The following is a 20,927-nucleotide window of genomic DNA, read 5'->3' on the forward strand; positions in this document are numbered from 1 at the left end:
AGAAAGCTTATGTTCAATTGAAGAGAATCAGAGAATTTATTTTTGCAAATTTTTCTTACTGACAACCAGGCAATACCTTGGTGAAAGGAACAAGCTAAACGTTTTTCACTGAGGTGTTTCCCTAGGATGCAAGACTAAGAACAACTTGAGATGGTTTGGAATTCTGAATGGGCTCTTTTAAATATGTAAGTATTTAGGAACACAAATTAGGTATTGGAGGAACTCTTGTTTGACAATTCTCTTGGGGAGCAGAGGAAGAAACTGCTGCACAGTCCAAGGACCCTTTTGAAGAAAAGCAGAAAGGAGCTAAATTCAACCTAATCTGTGCTTTTTTTTTTTGTTTTTCCTAACTAGCTTTTCAATATACTTCTTTGTAATTTAAAACCTAAGATCTAGAGAAATGGCTTCAGCAATCAAGAATGTGTACTGTTCTCCCAGAAAACTTGAGTTCAGTTCCTAGCACCCACATTGGGTGGCTAACAACCAGTGTGCATGTACATGTGTGCGTGCGTGTGCGTGTGCGTGTGCGTGTGCGTGTGCGCGTGCGTGTGTGTGTGTGTGTTCATTTGTGTCTGTGTGTTTAGTTGGTTTCATTTGTTTTTCAATGCGACATACTTGCTAGTTAGTCTTATAGCACAATCTTTTCTGTCATCTCTAGTGTCACGTAATGTTTTATCTTACCAACACTCAGTACGCTTGATTATTCTTTTCATGAGTTGTTGAGGTGGTGTTGGGGAAGTTAGGGTTTTCTGGAAAGTAAGTAATAAGTGTTTCCTTGTTGCTTACTTCTAGTGGTTGCTTGGAGAGTGGTTTATTGACTAGGATACCTTCTGGGGAATCCCTTTTGACATTTCCCTGTTTCCATAAAATACAGTTTTATGGAGTTGCTGGTTCTCTGAATTTATGCTTAAAACTGGAACATGTATTGGAGCTACGAGTGCCTCCAGTGATGAGGACTACCAGATGGATGTTTTGAAATGATTCTTATCAGTATTAGAATCTTCGAAGAGGAGGAGATGTCCCATGAGGTGTACTCATGTTCCACAAGTTTTGTTTGCCTCCCTTTTCCCTTTGGTTCTCTTCAGTTTTGGCAGGCACTCTAGATTAAAGAATATTTTGCAAAAATAAAATAATTAGAATAATCCGATGTGTCATTGTAGACTTCCTATGTTTATTTCATTTATCTGAATTCTAATACCTTATGAAGACAGCAGATAAAAAGTATTATATGAAAAAGAGATAAAATTTCTCGATCTTTAAAAGCTTTTACTTGATATGCAGGGGTGGGAGGGAGTCATTAATGTTTTAAAGACAAGAAAATGGCACATTTGAAGCCTGCACAACATAGCAAGACTTTATCTCTAAAACGAAAAGGAAAGAAGGAAAGGAGAAAGGAAGGAAAGAAAAAAGAAAAACCCACAAAAGCATGAAGGAAAACTTTCAGCAAATGACAGAACGTCTGTCTACTAAATAGGATTGCTCTTATATCTTTAAAGACTCATTTAAAAACCAAAGAAAATGAGTTTATGATTGCAAACTCTATAGTGTTAAAGGAATTGTTGAAATTCCCAATCATTTTATGTAGATCTTAAATATTCATGGATGAATATTAAGTTAGTAAGACTTAAGACTCCCTATCTACCTTTCTATATGACAGCTCTTAAGCCTGCTGAAGCAATGCATACATCAGAATTTCTCTCTGGTAACTGGACCTCACCTCTGACTTTAAAGGCCATGGGAATAAGCACTTCCTTAATTGACCAAAAAGAAATGGAGAACTAAGGTTGAAATCCTGGCCCAGATATATATGTAGTTAGGCATTTATTTGGGTGGCATCAGGCATTAGGACCTGCCTGAAATGGGTAGGGGAGACAGAGGTAAGATAGCCAATAATGCGTGTTGCTAGCATCCTTCGTATCCCTGCCCTGTGTGTGCACATTTGTTTTGCACATTCTTTGAGAAACAATTTATACTCCAGATTTCTGTGATCTTCTAATGTTTGTCCTAAAATTTAAGGCACTGATAAAGGCCTTTAAGTAAAGACATCGTATACTTTCTCTTAGTATTTTCTGGTAACACAAGCAGTGTATGCTTTGACTTGTCTGCCCTCTACTGGAGATCTGTGGTTATATTAACCAATGTCCTCTGGCTTTAGGGGGAAAAAATGTTTTCCTTTAAAAACTCATTGCTGTTGAGTTAATATATTTATAATTTTACTCAGGTTTTCAAAATTATGATAAATACCTCCCCAGGGTCCCCGTGTTAAGAGACCAGGTCTCTGCAATTTATCGTTTGGAGCTTACCTCAAAGCAAGCTCTGGTTTCAATTCACTAGTTAACTCATCACAGTTCCTACTATATTTCTGCTATTCTTCCTTTTTCTTGTGTCTTAAATACCAAAGTCACTCTCTGTCCCTTCAAGATCAAAGCCCACTTGTTAACAGCATTCCCATGGTGATGGTTCTTCTGAATTCCTATGACTTGTCCTTTTGCCACACATTTACAGTGTGGGAAGTTTGGGATCAGCTTGGTGTAGTGGTGCACACCTTTAATCCCAGCAGTCCAGAAGAGGTAGGCATATAGGTAAGAGGTCAAGGCTAGTCTGGTCTATATAGAGTTTTCCAGGTCAACCAAGGACACATAAATGACATCTTGTCACAAAATAAAAAACATTTTTGGATCAGAACTTGTGAGATGGCTCAACAGATGTTTGCCACACCAATGTAATGACATGAGTTTAATTTCCCAGAATCTAGGTGGTGGATGGAGATAACCAAATCTATAAAATTGTTTTCTGACCTTCACACACATGCCATAGCACAGGCATACATACACATACACACATACTAATTAGTAGTAGTAGTAGTAATTTTTAATATTAGGGTTGGTAGTGATGGTGCATGCCTTTAATCTCAGCACTCAGGAGGCAGAGTCTCTGTGAGTTCAAAATTAGCCTGCGGGGGGAGGGAGAGAGAGAGAGAGAGATTGAGATTTTAACTTTAAAAATTTATTTTTATATGCACTGGTGTTTTGTCTGCCTGTATGTTTGTGAGGATGTTGATCCTGGAATTACAGTTATTAGTTGCCATGCTGGGAATTGAACCCATGTCCTCTGGAAGAGCAATCAGTGCTCTTAACTGCTGAGTCATATCTCTAGCCCCAAGAAAAATTTTAATGTTTAATAAAATATTTAATTAAAAATTTGAGGGCTGGAGAGATGGCTCAGCAGTTAAGAGCACTGACTGCTTTTTCAGAGGTCCTGAGTTCAGTCCCCAGCAACCACATGGTGGCTCACAACCATCTGTAATAGAATCTGATGCCCTATTCTGGCGTATGTCTGAAGACAAGTTACAGTGTACTCATATACATAAAATAAATGTTAAAAATTCTTAGAAAAAAAAAGAAAGAAAGGAAGGAAGGAAGGAAGAAAATTTGAATCCCCAGCTGCAGCACTTGAGAGGGTGAGCCCAGGAAGCACGGTAGAACTGGCCCTTGTAGCATGGGTTTGGGAGAAATGGCCCGGTCTCTAGCCACCTTTGGCAGGTGAGAGAGTTGGCCTGTCCCCAGGCCATGGTGGCATGGGTGCGGGAGAGGTAGCAGGCTGATCAACTCAGCTACCATCCAGGACTTTAAGTTGACCCACACCAACATCTACCCCATCTATGGACTGCTGGAGCGTTTGAAGGGGCCGGTCCTGCAGAACCGAAGCTACAGGATCTCCGTGACACAGGGCAACAACAGGCTATCCACCCCATAGAAGTCCTGTGAGGATCCAATATTGATAATGGAGTAGAAGCCAGAGGTCTCAAACCATACCAGACTCATTGTGATGAACATTTGCAAGTATACTGTGTGATACACTGACACACCACAGTTTCCATGGCAAGAGGTTTTTAATTATTTTTTAATTAATTAATTAATTAATTTTTTATCAGTCTAGGGGTGGCCTCATACACAAGGTACCAGGCCCTCCCACTTCAGTCACTAATTGAGAAAATGCCCTACAGTATTGCCAAAAGCCATATTTTTTTTCATTTTTTAATAATTAATTTACATCCCTATCAAAGCTTTCACTCTTTCTCAATTCCTCTACCCCTCTCACCTCTCCTCCCCTCCATCCTCCAGTCTTCCCTTTCTCTTCAGAAAAGGAGAGGCCTCCCATGGATATCAACGACCTTGGCATATCAAGTTGCATTAGATCTAGGCCTATCTTCTCCTATTAAGGCTAGACAGGGGAGCTGAGTTTGGGGAAAGGAGTCCAAAGGCCGGCAACGGAGTCAGAGATAGGCCCTGCTCCTGGTATTAGGAGTCTCACATGAAGACCACGCTGCCCAACTGTTACATATGTGCAGAGGGCCTAGGTCCATTCCATGCATGATCTCTGGTGGTTAAGTCTCTGTGGGCCACTATGGGCTCAGGTTAGTTGATTCTGTAGGTTTCCCTGTGGTGTCCTTGACTCCTCTGGCTCCTTCAATCCTTCCTCCCCCTCTTCTATAGAATTCCCCAAGCTCCATCTAATGTTTGGCTATGGGTCTCTTAATTTATTTTTAACAGTTGCTACGTGAAGCCTCTCAGATGAGTATTCCTGGCTGCAGGTACAGCAGAATATCATTAACAGTGTCAGAGATGGGCTTTCTCATGGCATGGGTCTCAAACTGGACCCATCATTGGTTGGCCATTCCCTCAGTTTCTGCTCCATCTTTACCCCTGCCATCTTAGGTAGGACTTATTTATGGGGGGGGGTTCAAAATATAATAACCTTACCTCTGCAGGCAGATGACTTTTGTGAATATGGTATTCTCTCACATTTTCCTTTGTCTTCAATAGACTCCAGCATCTCTCAATAAATATATTTCCTATTTAAAGATCTATACATGGGCTGAGACTGTAGCTTGATTTGTAGTGATTGTGTAGCATGCACTAAGTCAAGGGTTCAAGCCCTAGCACCTCTTAAAATCAGGCATGGAAAAGCAATCTACAGATTCAATGCAATCCCCATTAAAATCCCAACTCAATTCTTCACAGAGTTAGAAAAGGAAATTCTCAAATTCATATGGAATAACAAAAAACCCAGGATAGCGAAAACTATTCTCAACAATAAAAGAACTTCTGGAGGAATTACCATCCCTGACCTCAAGCTGTACTACAGAGCAATAGTGATAAAAACTACCTGGTATTGGTACAGAGACAGGCAGGAAGATCAATGGAATAGAACTGAAGACCCAGAAATGAACCCACACTCCTATGGTCACTTGATCTTTGACAAAGGAGCTAAAACTGTCCAGTGGAAAAAGGACAGCATTTTCAACAAATGGTGCTGGTTCAACTAGAAGACAACATGTAGAAGAATGAAAATTGATCCATTCTTATCCCCTTGTACAAAGCTCAAGTCTATGTGGATAAAGGACCTCCACATAAAACCAGATACACTGAAACTAATAGAAGAGAAGGTGGGGAAAAGCCTCGAATACTTGGGCACAGGGGAAAAGTTCCTGAACAGAACTCCAATGGCATATGCTCTAAGATTGAGAATTGACAAATGGGACTTCATAAAATTGCAAAGTTTCTGTAAGGCAAAGGACACTGTCAACAGGACAAAACGACAACCAACAAATTGGGAAAAGATCTTTACCAATCCTTCATCTGATAGAGGGCTAATATCCAATATATACAAAGAACTCAAGAAATTAGACTCCAGACAACCAAATTACCCTATTAAAAAATGGGGTATAGAGCTTAACAAAGAATTTTCAACGGAAGAAACTCGAATGGCCGAGAAGCATCTAAAGAAATGTTCAGCATCCTTAGTCGTCAGGGAAATGCAAATCAAAACAACCCTGAGATTCCATCTCACACCAGTCAGAATGGCTAAGATTAAAAACTCAGGTGATAGTAGATGCTGGCGAGGGTGTGGAGAAAGAGGAACACTCCTCCATTGTTGGTGGGACTGCAAGATGGTGCAACCACTTTGGAAATCAGTCTGGCGGTTCCTCAGAAAATTGGACATAGCATTACCCGAGGATCCAGCTATACCACTCCTAGGCATATACCCAGAAGATGCTCGAACATATAACAAGGACATATGCTCAACTATGTTCATAGCAGCCTTATTTATAATAGCCAGGAGCTGGAAAGAACCCAGATGTCCTTCAACTGAGGAATGGATTCAAAAAATGTGGTATATTTACACAATGGAGTATTACTCAGCTATTAAAAACAATGAATTCGAGAGGTTCCTTGGTAAATGGATGGAACTAGAAATTATCATCCTGAGTGAGGTAAGCCAATCACAAAAGAAGACACATGGTATTCACTCACTGATTATTGGATATTAGCCTAGAACCTTGAAATGCCCAAGATGCAACTCACAGGCCACATGAAGTCCATAAAGAAGGAAGACCAAGTGAGGGTGATTCGGTCCTTCTTAGAAGGAGCAACAAAATACTCAAGGGAGCAAATATGGAGACAAAGTGAGGGACAGAAACTGAAGGAGGGGCCGTCTCAAGACCACCCCACCTGAGTATCTATCCCATGTGCAATCACCAAAGGTAGATGCTGATGTGGAAGACAGGAAGTGCATGCTGATAAGAGCCTGATATGGATATCTCCTCAGAGGCCTTCAAGAGTCAGACATATTCAGAGGCAGATGCTCACAACTAGCCATTGAACTGATCATGGGGTTCTCAATGGAGGAGTTAGAGTGAAGACTGAAGGAGCTGAAAGGGTTTGTGGCACCATGAGGAGAGCAACAATACCAACCAACCACAGCTCCCAGGGTCTAAACCACCAGCCTGGGAGCACTTAGGGGGGGATCCAGGGCTTCAGCTGAATATGTAAAAGTGGAGGGCCCTGCTGAGCATAGGTGGAAGAAGAGAACCTTGACATCATGAAGGCTGGATGCCCCAGGGGGGGGGAAGTTTGAGGGTGGGGAGGTGGGAGTGGGGGGGTGTAGATAGAGGTTACATCCACAGAGAAGAAGGAGGAGGGGCGAGGGATTGGGGGTTCCGAGGGGGTGGTGGGGGATGGGGTAAGGGGACAACATAGGAAATGTAAATAAATCATCCAATAAAAAAAAAATAAAAAAAATAAAGAGATTTAAAAAAAAAAAAAAAAAAGAAGTAGGCTTCAAGCATGAAAATGACTTTGGGCTAGGACAGGGAAGTAGACTCAGATATTTTGGTCATTCTGATAAGCCCTTAGAAATAGTGATCATGGGAGTGATCACAGAACTTTGTTTATTGCCTTGCTTGTTCTTTGACTATTTGTGTTTATTGGCTTGCTTGTTCCTTGACTATTTGCATCTATTGTATTGCTAGTTCCTCAACCTAGAACTGACCTTAATATTTGCATGTAATTAAAATGGTATAAAAGCAAAAAGGAGGAGGGGGGATGGGATGGGGGTTTCTGGAGGGGGCGGAGGAAATGGAGAAAGGGGATGACATCTGAAATATAAATAAATAAAATATCCAATAAAAAATGGTTTATGGATATAGTTCAGTGGTAGAGCCACTGCCAAACGTGTGTGAGTCCCAAGGTTCAATTCCCAGTACTGAGGGGGAAAAAACAAAAGTGATATGAGTGTGTTCAATTCTCAAGGAAGTGTAATCCCACCAGTATGTTAGAATCAGAAACACTAGCAAATACAATGAGATGACTAGAAGAAGCATAGACAAGAGTAGTGCCATATAAAAATGGTTAATATTACATAGGCTGAGCAGGTTGTATTTAGGAGTGAGTGAGTGAGTGAGTGAGTGTGTGTGTATGTGTGTGTGTGACAACAATTAAAGAAAAAGAGACCAAGAACTGAGTGAGAGCAAGCGGGGATATATGGAAGAGGTTGGAGGGAATACAGGGAAGGAGAAAATTATGTAATTATAATTTCAAAATAAAAAAGTTTATAAAAAGTGATTCTAGTTAGAGAATCATACTTTAAAAATATGTAAGGTTCACGCAATTAAATCCAGGGGGAATTTAAAAATAATTACTTTTTACATTAAAATGACTACTTTTAAAAAATAAGAGAGAGACATGGAGAAGAGGGGAGGAGAAAGGAGAGGAGAAAAACTATAAAATGGTGCTATGTTTGACTGAGCTACCACCCAGGCTCAGATCCAGGGGGCTGAGTTGCCCCCCCCAACATCTACCTCATCTACAAGCTGCTAGAGTGTGTGAAGAGGCCAGTCCTGCAGATCTAAAACTGCAGGGTCTCCATGACACAGGACAACAGGAGATCCAGGGAGTCGCAGTGAGGATACAATACTGATGGTATAGCAGGAACCAACATTCGAAAGTAAAGCTGTTTGGGTAAAAGGGTAGTCCATATGACACACTATGACACACTGCAGTTTTCATGGTGATATGTTCTTTCTTTTTTGCCTTATTAAGTTTTTTGGCAGGGGTCGGGGGAATTTTCAAAGGCAGATATGTAGGAATGGGGAGATAAATGAGATTGGGGTGCATGATGTGAAATTCACAGAGTCAATTAAAGTATTTTCAAAATGTTGTCATGTATATGGTGACTCACACCTCCCAGCACTTAAAGGGCTAAGGTAGGAGAATTATGAGTTCAGGGCTAGTCTGGTCTACATAGGGTGTTCCATGACAGCCTAGACTACAGTGTGAGGTGCTGTTTCAACAAACCAAACCAAACATAAAAAGAGAAATGCAATAACGTCTTCAAGTCTCTGTTTTCTACTTTCTTTTGATCTTACATTCTTCTTATTCCTAGACTATCATTGCAAACCATGTCAAACATCTATTATCTTAATCAGAAAGTCCAGAAAAAAATAATTTCTTTCACTCCTAAGATTTGTATAAACATCCCATAATGATACTGTTTGGGCCTGTTTAAGTCACATTGCAACCAAAGTATTTGTTTTAGTTTGCTTTTTGTGATTGTGATAAACATTATGATCAAATACAAGCTGAGGAGGAAAGTTTATTTCATCAGTCCATTGTGGAGGAAAGCCAAGGCTAGAAGTCAAGGCAGGAACACGGAACAGAAACAATGGAGGAACATGGCTTACTGGCTCCATCTCTGTCTCGGCTACCTTTCTTAAACAGCCCAGGCCCACCTGTTCAGGGATGGTACTGCCCACAGGGAACTTGGCCTTTCTACATCAATTACCAATTAAGAAAGTGATCCCACAAGACATGCTCATAGCCCAGTCTGATAGGAATAATTCTTCAACTGAGATTCCTTCTTCCTAAATTGGAACCAAGTTTAACTATTGGAGTATCCTCCGAAAACAAAAGACCAGCTCGACATGAGGCTATGGTAATATGACTATTTGGTGGTTAAAAAAAAAAAGAAACAAAGTCAACTAATATTCAACACTATCAAAACCCTACAGAGTAAGATGAATACAACTTCCTAAGGGAAAGGCTATAGAAGATACCAAAAAATTAGCAAATATCTTCCCAAACACTAGTTTTTTAAAAAAGTTTTCAATAATCATCCCTTTCCCTCTCTAACTACAAATGTAATATAATCTTATAAAAATGAACAGTGTGGTCTTGGCTTTCATACTACAAATTGCTACTGACATTATATCAGATCAGTTATAAAAACAAATGCTTAGGGAATACCTAGGGGTAAATCCTGAGAAAAAAATTTTCTTAAGTTATTTTACAAACCAAGCACCTTATGAGGAAATTTCCTCTTATAGCAAATTCAATGGATGACTTTTGAGATACCTATGTGAATGATAACATGATTACAAAGTAAGAGTAGTAACTTCTGAAAATCATAGACAAGCATGTAGGAGTACTATCATCGTCTTATTGTTTCTGGGAAAAGGCAGAGAGTAAAATGGTACCAGGTATCCAATTCCTAGCTTACATGGGCAGTGGTTTTCCTTTTGTTCATATCTTAAGCAGCAAGAACAGTTCTTAAAATCCAAGGATTAGGTTTCTTTTCATATCATAAGATAAACCAACAGCAAAAAAGTTTATATTTCCCATTGTTATTATCCCAAAATTTGGATAAACAAAATTTGTAAATATCCACAGGAATAAAACAATTTCCAAGAAGTCCCGGGTAATAAACATTGAGTTGACATAATCCTCTGGATATCATTTTGTAGCTGGGCAAGACTAACACAAAAGTATAAAATAAAGAATCTACATTTGAGGCAGTTGGGAAAGCTGCCCACAGGGTCATAAGAGCAGGAGAGCTATCCCTGCCCCTTCACTGGCTGCAGCACTCAAGCAGGTCCTGTACCTTGCCTGGGCAACAGAGTAGAGCTGTTCCTGATGGTGAAGGCACAGGTGAACTAGCCTCAAGGTTGTGAGAGCAGGAGAGCTAGTCCAGAACCTCACGGGCTGCAGCACTTAGGAAAATGAGTACCTTGACTGGGCAGCACAGTGGAGCTGCTTCTGCAGGTGCAGGTGCAGGTAGCCCTGTCCCGAGGGAGGGCCTGAGAGCAGGAGAGCTGACCCTGCCTCCTGTTGATGGTGGAATTGGGTGGCCTAGCTGGAGCAGAGCTGGAAAGCTGCCCTGGAGGTGCAGATAAGGAGAGCTGACACACTGACCAGTTCAGCTACTACCCAGGCCCAGATCCAGGGCACTGAGCTGGCCCACCCCCAAATTATATCACCTTCAAATGGTTGGGACATGTGAAAGGATCCTGCTGATACAAAGCTACAGGATCTTCATGATACAGGATAACCAGAAGGAGGCCCAGTGTGGATCCAATATTGATGTTGTCACCGAACTACTATTCTATAGCCACAGAGGTAGCTGGTGTTTGAAGGACTACCTAAATCCCCCAGAAAATTGTTAGATTATAGCAGTATCTAACTTTTGCTGAAGGCTCACATTGCTAGGACTTAGTTTGCTGCCTTATTTAAATTTCACAGTAATTCCACAAAGCAGGTATGTTGTTTCTTATTTTTATTCTTAGCATAAACAAATGCAGACTTAGAGAAACAAAAAAAATATTCAGAGTAACACACTCTTTAATCACACACTGCATATTGCCTTTCAACATGTCACCTTCCCTTTCATTAAGAGCTCTACCTCTTGACTAGTAAGCCAAACCAAACCAAGCCTCGTCTCAAGAATACAAAGCTACCGCCTGTCTCTGACATATATACACAAATAAACCAATTCTACACAGTAAAATTAGGTGCATGGGTTTTTTTTTTTTAAATATCAACCTCATCTGGAAACTCTTAAATGGCTTCTTTTTTGTTGCTGGAATCTGGACTTTAATTATGTACATAAGTGGTGATATAAGGATGAGGAGTTCTAAGACTCGTATACTATTTCCATGTGAAAGATTGCAGATTAGTTGGCCTGTAGTATGGTATCACCCAAAACAACAAAAAGGTTTAGTACTGTTTTTCTTGAAGAAAGCCAGCTTACTATATCCAATACTGATTCTGCCATTTGTCTGTAGAAATACTGATTTACTGTCTGGAGTTTCCAATGTTTACCTATAACTGATTAAAATGGGCAGAGCATGGAGTTTTCTATTTATTTCCAGGTGAATTATTCACATTTCCTGGCTTCTGAAAATTTTGCTTCCACAAATCTTCTATGTACTCTCGTAATCCCCAGTCATATAACTTCTCCCCAGTGATCTGGGCAATGGTGATGGCTTGTTGTGGGTAATAGACAGAGGCACCTAATCCCATGAAAAAAGGAGAATACATCAGCTTCTTTATTTTTGAATCTCTAGGAAAAAGGAGCTCAACAAAATCAGCAAAACCAGTAACAATGAGTCTTGGGAAAAATCTAGGAGGCGCATTTTGAAGAGAGCTATAGTTGTCTACTCCCCACTAGACAAAGTGTTCCACCTTGGGTTTAGTATGAGAGTATATTTCCTGACACAAACTTGCATATAGCTCATAGTGATTTCAGAGTTGTGAGGTGTTTTCTTCAAGCTGAGTCCTGACTCCTCCACAGATTTAGACTGACCCTCAGGAACTGAGTAGAGTGAAATCTCATTGATCCTCATGGAACTTTTGTGAGGCGAGTCCTTTTTGGGTGCTGCATAGACTCTGCAGGTGAGTAGGCTCAGGTTGGCTGTCCTCACAAATCTCTAAATTACCTTGAACATGACGCTGGCAGCTGCTCAGGCAGAGTCCCTTCAATGGCTTCTTGTCAGAGAGCTAAACACCAAGGTCTTGAGTTTGCACCACCTGGCCTTTGCTGACTTCACCATGTCATTGTGAATTATCTTCCCCTCCTTTCTTTGCTCTAGCCTCATTAGCCTTCTTCTATTCCTGTGCTGGTTTCCTGACTGTTAAGTTTCCCCTTACCCATTCTTTCCACCCACTTTCCCCCTGGTTGAGTTAGACTAGCAACTTAAAACACCAGTTCCTTCTTTAGTAACTTCCATATCTCATCCTGCTCCAAACTAAGTTAGATGCTTCATGCATTCCCATAGAGTGGATATTTTCTACTTTGAAGAAATTTAACTTTTTTTCTGCATAATTGTCTGTTTGACACCATTTTCTCTAGCAGTAAAGTTACAAAAGGAAGCACTGTATTAGCCAAATATACCACTATATCCCTAGCAACTCACATAGTATCTGGCACACAGATACTCTATATACACCTGTTAAAAGAACAATTGAGTGAAAGGTAACCGGATATACAAGAAATGGAAGGTCATGCCCTGAAGACATAGAGGCCAGGTAAGAAACTGTGAATATAGCCAGTAAAGGAAGTGCCCAGGCCAGTTTTGCCTCTCTGTTTGGTATTGTGCTGGTGCAGCTGCTCCAGATTAAGCCAGCTTAATTAGCTCAAGGCAGAGCTGTAGAACCAGACCAGTGGAAAACATGACTGGGGAAGGAAATGAAGCAGTGGTGCCTAAATGCTCTAGTGAATTTTAATTGATATTTACTTATTATATAAAATTCACAACAGGAAGGACAATACATTCTCTGAATGCCAGGATTGCTGAATATAGTCTAGGCTAAGTTAGACATGGTGGTGTACACTTATAATCCCAGCTACTTGGGAAGCTAAGGCAGGAGGATACTAAATTTGAGGCCAACTGAGTAACTTAGCAAGACCCTGTCTCAGAACAGAATTTAACAAAGGGAGTGAGGCACTGGGGATGGAGTTCGGCTGCAGAGCTACCTAGCATGTGCCCATGTTCCATCCCCAGCTGCAGGGCCACCTAGCATGTGTCCCTGTTCCATCCCCAGCTGCAGAGCCACCTAGCATGTGTCCCTGTTCCATCCCCAGTGCTGAGGGAACCCAGGGAAAGATGTGGCTGCTCTCTTGCTTGTTTTTTTCTTTCTTTAAAAAAAAAAAGGTTTATTTTTATTTACATATAGGTATACATGTCTTTGCAAATGCATGCCATATTTGTATTCGAGTCCCCTTGCAGGCCAGAAAGGGATGTCGGATCACCTGAAACTAAACTTCTAGGCAGTTGTGAGCTGTCCAGTTTAGGTGCTGAGAACTGAACTTGTGCTTCTGCAAGAGCAGCAGCATTTTTTTTTTTTTTTCTGTTGAGGCAGGGTTTCTCTGTGCAGCTCTGACTGTCCTGAAACTCACTCTGTGGGTCAGGCTGGCCTTGAACTCAGAGATCCACCTGCTTCTGCCTCCTGAATGTTGGAATTAAAGCTGTGCACCAGCAGCAAGCACTCTTAGCCATCTCTTTAGCCACCTGCAACTAATTCTTAAGGTACCTAAAAATAAACCAGGTAAGGGACTGTTAGTGTCAAAACTGAAAACAACCCCCCACAACAAAACCTCCTTAAGAAGGAAGTAGTTATACAAACCAAGTTTACAAAGATGTCTCTTGTAAAGCAAACTAAACACTTCTACAAATATAATCTGAATGGTAATCAATTCCAAGACCTCAGAGTAGCCTGTAGAGATTTAGGCTCAAATGGTAGCAAAAGGTAGAGGAGCGTGCTCAGTAAGGGCTTTCTTCTCACTGTATTAACTTGGACAAAATACAGACCTTCCTCTTCTCCCATCTTCAAGACTATTAATAAATTATTCCAATATAGAGCTATCACAATGTTGAATCTAGATTAATTTGCTATTAGAAACCTAAAGTGAGAGTTGCAGCCTAGCCTAAGCTATATGAAACATCATCTTAAAACAAAAATCTGAAGCAAATTTTAAAAATTGACTCTATAAAGATGACTTTATATTCCAAAGCCCTTCATTTCTTTATCATCAGGGGTGCGTGTGTGTGTGTGTGTGTATGCATGTATGCTAATTGTTCTATTTTATAACAGCATCTTGCCCTGTAACCCAGGCTGGATGAGCACTTGCTATATACATAGCCCACGATGACCATAACTCATTATTGATTCTCCTGTCTCATCATCCAAAGGACTGGTATTTCAGGAGTGAACTGTCACATCCAGCTCCACTTCTTTACTTAAAAAAATTATTTTCTGCATATGGCTGTTTTGCTAACATGTGTGTTTGCATACCACATGCATGTCTGATACCCTCAGAAGCCAGAAACAGGTATCAGATTCCATGGAACTGGAGTTACAAATGGTTGTGAGCCATAATGTGGGTGCTAGGAATTGAACCTGTGTCCTCTGGAAGAGCAGCCAGTGCTCTTTACTGCCAAGTCACCTCCACTCCACTCCCTCCCTCCCCCTCTCCACCTTTGGATACCTCTGAAGCTGAGTTACAAGTGATTGTTGAATTCTGATCTACCTGTAACTCACTGTTTTTAGAGCAGTGAGATAAAGAAACAAATGTACTTTTCCTATTTACTTTTCATTTAAGATTTCTTATAGTTTTTATAGTTTTAGTTCTTTTAATGTTAATGCCGTCAATGAATGAATATTAATAATATCATAGTTTACTTGCCATTACTGGAAGCATCATATAACCTTCTATTACTGAAAATATTCACTACTTTAATATATATGCTACCTTCTTTTAAAGTAATTTATTTAGAGGAAATTTTTTTTTTAAGAATTAGATCTCTGGGTCTCAACTGTTATATTGCCAAGATCAAACAATTTAAAACCTCAACCAGTATATTCACCAAGTAAGATGTTTATATGAATGATATATTATTGCTTTCTGAACAGGAATTTACACCAGACATTATTCACATCTAAATAGTATCATAATCTAGAGTCAGATTACACTTCTACTGCATCTGGCCAGCTTAAGAATTGCTATGATTTCCTTGGAAGAAGAACTTAGATTCCTCTGGAGCAAAAGGTAATTGGAGATATTCTGGTGAAAAATTCTTTAAAAGTAACTGAGCTAAACAAGTACTGTACTGGAATCAGGAGACCATAGCATTCAAATTCAGGGAGTATTTCAATGTTCTCTTCCCAAGGGCAGATTTTTCTTTTTTATCACATTCTTTCCAAATACCTGGAGATTCCAGCCATCTCCCAATACCTCCCAGTTAGCTTCTACCCTTAGCACATTTTGGCTCCCAGGTCAGGCCTTGTGAGGTAAATTCAAGTAAGGCCAGGAAATGAGAGGCTGATCCAAGTGGAACTTCCAGTCCCAGCTCGTGCATGCCAGGGCACTTCCTCGTGCAAATATACCTAGTGAAGCTACAGCAGAGTTGGATTCAGTACTTCAGTACTTTCTACCATCTATTGAATTCATATAGTATTTATGGCCTCTCCTGCTGTCTCTTTAAAGAAACACCTTAAGAGATTGAGCTCTTTTCAAAGAATTACTTTATTGTTGTTAATAAATTTTGTAATGTCTCTTCTGAAAATCTGGTATAATGTCATGGTATGAAGACTAATATGACACAGAGGAAACTCACAGCCTGGAGTGGATTCCAATCATATGTCTGACAAGCAGAATAGCATGGTGAGCACAGCCTTGAGGATCTGACTTGAAGTCACTACTTACTAGGATATGTGACCCTAAACCAATCCCTCAACTGTTCTAAATTAAAATATTACCATGCTGGGGAGATCTTTCTTGAACATTCTTTATCTAAATGGCTATTATATCTTGCTATTTTTAACACCTCCTTCCTCTTTTGCATTTTCATAATATTATCATATTTTATAACTAGTTATTTATTTTTATTATCTATCTTCCCCATGGATGATAAATTCTATAGGTACAGGTTTTGCTTTGGCCATCACTGGACGCTCATTACTTAGCATGGTACCTACCACAGAATAGCACAGATAATAGTACGATTAATGAGCTCATCCTTGTCCTTTTAAAAACAGAGATAAGTAAGACTATTGGCATAAAATGCAGGGTTAGGTAACACACATAAAAAATTCTCGTGCGGGATCAGTCATATGGTTAGTATTTATAAATGTAATGTTATTAACTCAGCATCTTCAGTCCTTCCTCTAACTCTTTGGGACTAAACCACCAACCAGAGTATACATGGATGGGACCATGGCTCCAGCTACATATGTAGCAAAGGACTGAAGGCAGTCCTTTGGCATCAGTGTGAGGGGAGGCCCTTGGTCTTGTGGAGGCTTGATGCTCCAGCTAAGGGGGATGCTAGAGCAGTGAGGAGGGAGTGGGTGGGTGAACAGAAGAGCACCCTCATGAGGCAAAGGGGAGGGGAAATATGATGGGGGTTTTGCAGAGGGGAGACGGGAAGGAGGATAACACCTGAAATGTAAATAAATAAACCAATAAAAAAACAAATTCTAAAAAAAATTAAATTAAATTTAAATAAAAAAACAGTCCTCAATAAGTTAGTGCCTTGTAAAACTCAACTTTCCAAATTATTCACTGAGATGAAGAATAACTACTGCTTTTCTATTGCAGAAGTATGTTGTGAAGAAGAAAATATCCAAAAGACATTGGGGATAACTCAGAAGACTCACTAAGATTAAGCATCTGCTAAATTACCAACTGTTTGGCATTTGCCAAATCAGGGCCATCCACTGTTTTCTCTAGTTTCTGCCTAATGACTGAAATAGCAGCTTCATCAGGAATCCACTTGCAGCACTACACCCAAGAAAAAGATTGCACTTGAGTGCATGGTGACAACACTAGAGAAATTAATAGGATAAATAGAGAATCTGGCTATAAATACCCCAGTGACCATCTAATTACCAGTGAAGTATCCCATCCTGGCTCTGGACATATGATGCTGAACATTAAGCTACCTCGATCTTCCTATGCTTTCACCATCAGTCTTTACATATTTCAAATTCAGCCTTCAGATATTCCTACATCTACAGTCTTATAATCCTTTCCTAGGGAATTCTTTGAGAATCATGATCCTCAACTGTGGCTGCATCATCACTTATAAACTTTATAAAGATCTTTATTAAGTTCCACTCAAGACCTATTTAATAATCAAAAAACCCACAGATTATTCTTTTACAAAACCAGAGCTAAGAACTATTATTTCATTTGCCCCTTGACTTCCTAGCACCAAAATGGAATGTAAATTCCATTAAAAGCAAATGCAATCCAGAGGGTCAGAGAGAAGGCTTTAAGCCATTAAGAGTTCATACTGTTCTTGCAGATACAAACAAGGAGGCTCAAGATAACTCAATCAGAGCTATTATTTGCTTGACTCTGCAAATTAGGTCAAATTTCTGGGGTTTGTGTACAATTATTTTATTGCTATATCCTGCATTCCCCATGCCACATGTTTAAAAGATGTCTCCAGTCCTAAAAGAGGGACTGGATACAAATCCAGCACAGGAAAGCATGGTGTTCTTGGAGCATCAACTTTAGATTTTGCTAGATAAGATATTAACTATGTTTAACTTGCAAATCATTGTATGAGCTATGGGGAATAAAAAGATACATAAGAAAATTTCTGGCCTTGTTTTGTCTTGACATTTTTTTGGGAGAGTATCTTACTATGGAATCCTGGCTGGTTCTGAATTCATAATTCTCCTTTCTCAGCCTTTTAGGTACTGGGAGTACAGGTCTGCACCTTCAATAGTCATTCTGTAAATCTAAGGACTATACTAGAAGGTGCCATATTAATTGTGACACAATAATGGATGGTGAAGAAAAGGAAAAATAGCCAAGATGTCTACTTTTTTTCCTCCAGAACAGAAGTATAAACTGAATTGGAGTCACATTCGATTGTGATGGTTTTGGTTCTGATGAAGATTTGGTCACTGATACAAGAGGACACTGTATCTGTCCCTCTTGCCTTATATACTAGCCTTCTAGCTCTTTTTACACCTTTAATTTCATTTTTATTTACATTTTTTGTGTGTGTGGGGGCAATGTGGATATCCCTCAGCACACATGTGGAAGTCAGAAGGACAAGTTGGTCATTCTTTCCCTCCACCATGTGAGTCCCAAGTATTGTGTTCTGGTCACTGGGCTTGGTGGCAAGAACTTTTACATACTGAGCCGGCCTGCTAGCCTTGGCCCTCTAGCTCTTAACTTAAAATTACTTCACTTTCTTTTAACAATTCCACGGGACAGATATCTATCCTTATTTTATGGATTGGGGCTGTGAAGTCACACAGCCAGTAAGTAGTAAAGCTTAGACCCTGACCCAATCTGGATCTTGCGCCTGAGTTCTTAATTTTTATGATTCTTTTGAACTAATTACATGATCACACATGTTTGTGATCTACCTGATGTGGGTGATGGGAATCGGAACCCAGATCCTCTGCAAGAGCAAGTGTTCTTAACTGCTGAGCCATCTCTCCATCCTCTCCAAAGTAACATAAAATTTAGCCTTGATTCTTAAAACAGAGAAGGTCTTTTAAAAAAATATAAGCTAATACCCACATCAAAATCATGTGGTCAAGGGGCACTGTGCGCGCATACGCGCACACACACACAACCATACATGAACACACACTTGTACATGCAAATGCACATACCTGTGCAAGGCATGCAAACACATGCATCCACACATATACAAACATACATACAAACATACATACATACATACATACATACATACACTAGAGCCAAGGTGAAACTCCTGAAGTTAAGGCTAGTATTTTCCTGTGATCTCTTCTATACACATTCACTTGCTCTAGGACTCAGTCTCTCCAACAACAACAAAGAGGGCAAGTAGCTGCTTCTAACCATTATCTGAATGGAACCAAAAAAAGGCAGGGGCCTCTGTTTTCTTTTAGGAAGGCCCCATAAGATCTAAGGCAGCTAGTCCTCTAGCAAATCTAGAAAAAAATTCATTTATTGAAGTTTCTTTTCTTCCTATATATAACATTTAATTTTTTTCTTTTTTCTCTTCTTTTCATATCCATTCATAAAACTAACTTGTTGATTATACGTTCTCTAAGCACAGATTCTATATTTTACGTCCAATCCACATAGCCCTTTACCCAATACATAAGAGTCAATCAATGATTGTTGAATGAATGAGTACATCTAGTCAAAGTTCACACTATTATTACTCCAAGATTACAGACAGGTTTCCAGTGATTGGCTTTATCATTTCTCCTTCCTCTCTACATGGGTATTTTCACTTCAAATACTTATCAAGATCCTATATCGCTTCCTTTGAAGAAAGTTAAATAATGGGGACTTCAATGTTTGCTCTACAAATAACACCACCTCCACACTAAATCTTCAGATTACTGTTACTTTGTATGCTTGAATGTGAGAACTTTGTGCATACTAGATAAGCATATTGCCACTGAGCTAAATCCCCAGTCCAAGCCTTTAAGTTAGAAAGGATCTCTTCAAATTTCCTTTGATATTGGAGTAGTAATAAAGGCAGAAAGAGGTAAAGGGTTGAAAACACTCCCTGAGTGAGCAAAATGGACTTAATACCTTTAAACAAAGATAAAGAAGCATGACCTCAGCTAGTCCATGGGTGGGGTTGTGACTTAGTGGTAGAGTGCTTGCCTAGTATGCACAAAGCCCTAGATTTGATCTCCAGCAGTGCACAAAGCAAGTGTGGTAGTGCATGCTTGTGGTCTGAGCACTCTGGAGATAAAGGCAAAAGGATCAGAAGTTCAAAATCATCATTGGCTACACAGTGAGTCTGAAGTCAGCCTTGGATACATGAGACCCTGCCTCAAAAATCAAAGCAAAAAACCAAAGCAATAACAAAAAATTTTCAGTCTACAAACCCTTTGTGTGCGTGTGCGTGTGCGTATACCATGGAGTTCAGAGGATGACTTTCAGGAGTTGCTTTTCTCCTTTCACTATGGAACATGGGGATCAAACTCAGGTCATCAGGCCTACATGGCAAGGCTGAAACCTGACATTTTAAATGAATAAAAATTCTGTCTATAAAATAATTGTTGGTATTTCCAGGGCTAGGGAGGTGGAAGGAGGAAGATTACAAACTTGAGGTCATCTTAGGCTACATGGCAAGTTCTAGGACAGCCTGAGTGACCTAAAGAGATACTACTGGGGGTTGGGAGCTACAAGCATGAGGAAAGAAAGAAAAAGAAATCCAGAGTTGCCTGTGAATAAAAATACCTAAATAATTGTTTGCAAGATGAAAAACTACTAAAGTCACCCTTTTCCACCATGCTTAAATATTTTTGGATAGATTCCCATATACTAATCTCTTTGAGAGTAGTCAGTCCAAACAATAAGGCAGTGTAAGTCCAGAGGATTTCATTACACACTGAACAAAATCTTGTAGGATACTATATAGGAGCCTGGTACATAATCTGTCAATGACTCTGCTCTCTGGTAATGAGCTCACTGATAGCTGTCAGCTGAAATGTGATGTCAGTGCTGTCCCTGCTTATCACAAAACACTGAACAATCTTATAACCTTTCCACACTTAGTCTGGCATTTGCAAAATGTTGGTGATAAAAGAGTGTTTGTGTAGATTCATCAGTTAATGTTTGTAAGCATTAGGGAAGTGAGCACCACTCTAGCTGTTTATGAGTCACAATAATTGAATCTGTGGCATTCCAGGCTCTTCATCAAGATGGAATGAGGTCCAACCAGGTGAGGCAATACAACTAGGTCCTAAAACTGTATCATGGAGAAAAGGGGTAAGGAGGCTGAAATACATACTTGAGAAGCAGCACCAAGACATGTTTCCATGAGTGCTATGACA

At 39.9% G+C, this 20,927-nt stretch overlaps 1 pseudogene; it reads right to left on the bottom strand.

Annotated features, from left to right (window-relative positions):
• Positions 1–11,424: 11,424 nt before the first annotated feature.
• On the bottom strand, positions 11,425–12,064 carry LOC114613799 (annotated as a pseudogene).
• Positions 12,065–20,927: the final 8,863 nt, after the last annotated feature.

Source organism: Grammomys surdaster, unplaced genomic scaffold (genome assembly GCF_004785775.1).
Source record: "Grammomys surdaster isolate TR1022 unplaced genomic scaffold, NIH_TR_1.0 126278, whole genome shotgun sequence".
In the NCBI taxonomy this organism is placed as follows: Eukaryota; Metazoa; Chordata; class Mammalia; order Rodentia; family Muridae; genus Grammomys; species Grammomys surdaster.